Below are 6,144 nucleotides of genomic sequence, written 5' to 3' on the forward strand. Positions count from 1 at the left end.
TTTACACATTACAAATTTCCCAATGCTTCCTCAAATCTCACCTGTGAATCTCTTGGTACAGCTATTCCTACCAATAATAAATGCTGTTCTTTATTGTATGCTATCATGCTTGTGGGACTATGTGGGAAATTCTTCATATGTTATGTTATTTATTTCTCATAACAACCTGTGAGCCTGGGATTGATATATTATTTAGAAAAGATATTTCTCTGCCCATAACAGGAAACATGACTGTGAATGGCTTAAGCAATAAAGACATCCTGAACAAAGAAATAGAATGCCCCACTATTGGTTCAGCATCTCAATGACATCAACAAAGATCCAGGTTCTTATATCCTGCTCTTCCATCATCCTCAGAGTACTAATTGTAAATTCACAGGTGTGTTGCCTCATGGTTACAAGATGGCTACTATGGCTCCGGACATCACAACCTCACACAACAGCATTCAAAGCAGAAAGGAGGAAAGGGAGCAAAAATCTCTTCTTGAGCACTGCTCTGTTTTTTATTGGAGAAAAATTATTCCAGAATCCTCTAAGCCAACTTCCCTTTTATCTCATTGGCCAAGACTTAGTCGCATGGTTACCCTTGGCTACAAGAAAGGCTGGGAATGTATCTGGCTTTTTCAACCTCTATAGTGAGAGATAGGCATGAGAGGAAGAAATGTGGCATGGCTCTGGAGTAGGGACCAACAATGTCTGCCACAGTATTTATCTCTATTTGAAATGAAGAAAACAGTCTTAAAGAAAATTGCCTGCCCTTATTCAAGGTCGCACAGGGAATAAGTGGCAGAATTATAACCATGGTTATGCCCAGCTCCACAGCCCATGCTGCTATTAACTACTGTCAAATCCTGTCCAAGGCAATGATTAGATTTTAAAAGTTGAATGGTGGACTGTTTTCTAAAGGATACTGAAAGAGAAGAAGCATTTCAAGTCAAGCTTGAGGATCCGGTGGTCAGAGAGATGGGAAGTGGATCTCTAGCAGGGAATAGGGCTCTGCTCAGACACCTGGGAGGATGTTGCAAAAAAGGCAGCATTGTCCTAAGCCCTTGGCAACCTCCCCCAACTATAAATTTGGCTTCCCAGGGATTTGACTTGTCCTTATCAGCATAAACAGTTGAGTCAGAAGAAGATAGTCCTAGGAAGAGTGGCAGAAACCCTGGGAATAGGCCTGGTCATTCCTGGGCCATGTGTCAAGGGGCCTTTGGTAGCATAATCACTCTCTTCTACAGAGGCCAGTGGTGACATGCCTTTTAATGAAGGGTAATGGTATTTTGCATTTAAATATATTCAACCATTGACTCACTACTGCAGTAGCCACTGGAAACACAAGCAAATGAGAGGGAAGGAAGAATTTGTCAGGCTTCGGGAGAAACCAGATTAAAATGTAGACCACTACCATGGACCTCATGGCTACTGCATAAAGCATAGGCAGCTCTCTGGCCCTCTTTGGAGAAGTGGATTCTGGAGTTCATTTCCATCATCACAGAAAGTCCTATAGGACAACCCTAAAATGGAATGAGGATGGAAGAGGGTTGGTTTCCCCAAAGGAAAATCAAGATGCTGGGACCTGAAAAAGGGCAAATGGATGGTGGTGAAAGAAAACAGATGCCCACTGTACATCATTTAATTTGAGAGTTGCAGACTTTGGAGGCTGATGAAAGCTATGGACCTTCTCTCCAAGGGAAAAAAATTTGCAAGCAATTTTATGAACACAGAATTCTGCTTAGAGGTTCGGAGGGGGTCCCTGAAGCCAAACAATGAGCAATGACCCCAGTTCAGAAGGTCTGACGTTCTGGGAATTTTAGCAAGAGAGAGTGGCTGGAGGGAGTAACTTTTAACAGCTTTCCAGCCTGAGAGACATCTCCAGAGATTCCTTTCTTCGCCACCCCAATGCCCTTAGTCTGGGAACAAGAAGAATTTGTCTCTACTCCTAATTATCTGGTAAGACACAAATGATGCAAATATTATGCTAAATGAGGCCCCTTAAAATAGCAGAGAGCAAACCAGCAGCAAAAGATGCCTTGTCATTTGCAATTTGCAAACGAGTTTGATGCCTTTCTTCACCCTCTCTCCGCCTCCCCACCCCTGTTGTTGATGTTAATCTGAACTCCTGAAGGAGTCACCTTCCCCCAGAAAGGTGTCCCTTGAGGGGAGGAGAGAAGGAAAATGGGGGGATGGAAATGCTTCTTGATTGCCTACATCTGATTAGTAATTACACGCCAAGAGCCGCTCTGGAGAGAAACACTGTCTCCCTCTGATGAGGAAGAAATTTGATAAGGCAGTTCTTCTAGGTGGAGGTTGGGGTAGGAAGGTGATAAGGAGGAGAGGAAGGTGGTAATGGATATACAGCTGGGGGACCTGCTGCTAGTTGGGCTGGGGTAGAGGTAGGCAGATTATTGCATCCTTCACCAGCGTTACCTCTTCTCCATTTATCAGCATGAGTGACCTTGAGCCTTGTGGCTTAAACTCTGTGCCTCAGTTTCTTTATCTGTAAAATGGGAATAAAGGTGATACTGTCAGAGGCATGTGAACCAGAGCAACTCCATCTTGAACAGAAGCTGGGTAAAATAAGGCTGAAACCCAGATGGTTAGGCATTCTAAGTCACAGGATGAGATGGGAGGTTGGTACAAAATACAGGTTATAAAGACCTTGCTGATAAAACAGTTTGCAGTAAAGAAGCCGGTCAAAACCCACCAAAACCAAGATGGCCACGAGAGTGACCTCTGGTCGTCCTCGCTGCTACGTTCCCATCAGCGCCTTGACAGTTTACAAATGCCATGGCAACCTCAGGAAGTTATCCTATGTGGTCTAGAAAGGTGATGCATGAATAATCCACCCCTTGTTTAGCATATAATCAAGAAATAGCCATAAAAATGGGCAACCAGCAGCCCTCAGGGCTGCTATCTATGGAGTATCCATTCTTTTGTTCCTTTACTTTCCTAATAAACTTACTTTCACTTTACTCTATGAACTCGCTCTGAATTCTTTCTTGCGCGAGATCCAAGAACCCTCTCTTGGGGTCTGGATCAGGACCCCTTTCCTGTAACAATGCCTGCTTTTTAGAGCTGTTGTGAAGATTGAATAGAGTCTTATTAGAGTACCTGCATCCAAACAACTCCAGTTTGGCCCCCAATTGACAGGATATTGTGCTTAACACACTACAAGACCTTAGGAAATCAACCTGGTCTCTGCCAAGAGGACTGTAGACCCACATCCTTAATAAAAGTAACAGCCTAGTCAATGATTAACCTCCAACTACTTTTGTCACCAGAAAGGAATTGTGGCGTGGGCAATCCTAGATACAACTAACCAAAAATTACTTTTGACCCTTGAATGTACAGTTGACCTGTTAACAACTGGGTTAGACTGCACAAGTCCATTTATACTTGGATTTTCTTCTGCCTCTGCCACCTCTAAGACAGCAAGACTCACCCCTCCTCTTTCTTCTCCTCCTCTGCTCTATCAACATGAAGATGATGAGAATGAAGACCTTTATGATGATCCACTCCCACTTAATGAATAGTAAGTATATTTTCTATTTCTTATGATTCTCTTAAGCATTTTATTTAGCTAACTTTATTATAAGTATAAAATACAAATAACATACAAGATACGTGTTAATCGACTTTTATATTATTGGTAAGGCTTCCCATCAACACTAGGTTATTAGTAGTTAACTTTTGGGGGAACCAAAAGTTATATGCAGATTTTTGACTGAGCAGTGGGTCAAGTCAAGTGCCTCTAACCTCCATGTTCTTCAAGTGTCAATTGTAATTGATTTTAACTGTTTTCATGAACTTCCACCATACCTGGAGAATGAGAAAGATATCACTCACTTCTCTATAATTCTCAGTTGTTCAAAAGGCAGACAAGACCCCGAAGGAAGGACCTCCATCAAGCACTCACTAGGATGGATGGATGGATGGATGGATGGATGGATGGATGGATGGCAGAAGGCCCAGTGAATGTTTCTCCCCACTCCTTAAAAATCTGAACATGTGACTCAGTCTACGGATTGCTGAGTGATCTTGGGCAGCTGACTCTACTTCTCTAGGCCTCAGTTTCTTCGTGAGTAAAAATGGACACAATAAAAGTAGGCTTCTCCTCTGCTTTCTCTTTCCTCTGCATTTCCTTTTTCTTCTCCAAATGACTTAGATCAGAGCCCATCCTGTCTCCCTTTCTGTAGAGTATACCTACCTTCCCCTGATGCTAGGGAAACTAGGGCTAATTAATTATCTAGAGTGATAAAGTCTTAAATCCACTTTTTTTTTTTTTTTTTGAGACGGAGTCTCACACTGTTGCCTGGGCTGGAGTGCAGTGGCACGATCTCGTCTCACTGCAACCTCTGCCTCCCAAGTAGCTGGGATTACAGGCACCCACCACCATGTCCAGCTAATTTTTTTGTATTTTTAGTAGAAACAGAGTTTCACTATGTTGACCAGGCTGGTCTCGAACTCCTGACCTCTTGATCTGCCCACCTCGGCCTCCCAAAGTGCTGGGATTACAGGCATGAGCCACCAGGCCCAGCCTTAAATCCACATTTTTAACTTTTAGCATAAAGAAAATATGTATATATTTGATCAAGATTGTTTTAAAAACTTAAAACTTTTTTGCTTCTCCAAAAACCATAAGCTAAATTAGAAGGCCAAACACTAACTTCTTAAGAAGAAATTTTAATAAAGATAAAGGATGAAGGAGAAAGTGTTCATTTCCCCATCTAGCCCAGACAAATAAAAACCTCTGTCATATGTAAAGAGCTCTTACAAATCAATAAGACATATAAAAGAAAACTAAAACTCCAATAAAAGATTAACAAAAGACATAATTCTCAGTAGAATAAATATACATGTCTAATAAGCTTTGAAAATTTGTAGTAAGTCAGCCTTTCAGTATCAAAAAATGCAAATGGAAACAATAAGACTGCCTTTTAAACATATTACACTTGCAAAGACAAAAAGAAAAAAAAAAAAACTTCGCTACTGGCCAGTGTGAGGGATATATGCTCCAACACTGCTGGTGGGAATGTAGATTAGTTCATCCTTTCTGAAAGGCAATTTGGCAGGACAATCCCAATTATGTTAAAAATATATATGTATGTACATTTAGGCATACAAAAAAGACTGTTGAGAAATAAAATAAATGTTAACAGCAATTTTCTTTGTGTAATAAGATTAGAGTGATTTTTATTTTCTTCTTTATATTTTTCTGTATTTTCCAAATTTCCACAGTGAACACGAATTGCTTTCATAATAAGGAAAAAAGAAAAACAATGAAAAGACATTAAAAAAAAAAAAAACCTCGTTATGTTCTTTTGAAATGTATTTTTTACAGTTTCATTCCAGGATGCTTGGTTTTGCAACGCTAAGCTTTTTCTGAAGAGTTTTGTATTTCATCCTGAGAGAGTTAGAGAATAAAAGGAACTGCCAGTTATTCTAGTCTGTCTAGCAAAAGAGAAAACACATCTGCTTTGTCCTCAGCAGACCCGTGTGGGTACGGCAGCCTTGCCCCTTCCTGGCTATGTGACCTTGGGTGACTTGTTTGAGCTCTCTAAGGTTTAGATTCCGCATCTTTAAATGGAGACATATAATCATCACTTCTACCACATAGGATTGAGTGAGGAAGCACATGTAAAGTGCCTGGGACAATGCCTGGTGCATAGTAGGTGCTCAGTAAATGTTAACTAGTACAACCAGACAGTGAGGAAAAGGCACGAAGTCTTCATAAATGAGAAGCAGTCATCCAGAGAGAAAAATTCATCCCTTTTGGAAAAAAATTATTCTGATAAGGAAGCCTCATGTCATCACTCCCATTTTCTGAAAGATCTTTGGAAGATCTCACAAAGGTAGAATTCCTTGCTCAAGATCTCCCAGGACTTCAGAGATTAGGGGCTGAACAAGCAGCAAAGTCCAGCTTTCTTTACTCTTAGAATAATGTTCCACCGCTACTTCCCTAGCCCAGAATGGCATGTGGTCCTTCTTCTCACATCTCCGCAGACCAAGAGCAATATCTTCTCCCACTTTCCACCAACATGATCCTCTAGGGCTCATTGCTGTTCATTAATCACAGGAGATCTTGCACATTACCTAATTGAGCAGTATCTTCAGTTTCCACTAGGTTGGGGGCATGTAATGCCACCCTCT

Source organism: Trachypithecus francoisi, unplaced genomic scaffold, assembly GCF_009764315.1.
Source record: "Trachypithecus francoisi isolate TF-2019V2 unplaced genomic scaffold, Tfra_2.0 Lachesis_group11, whole genome shotgun sequence".
NCBI lineage: Eukaryota > Metazoa > Chordata > Mammalia > Primates > Cercopithecidae > Trachypithecus > Trachypithecus francoisi.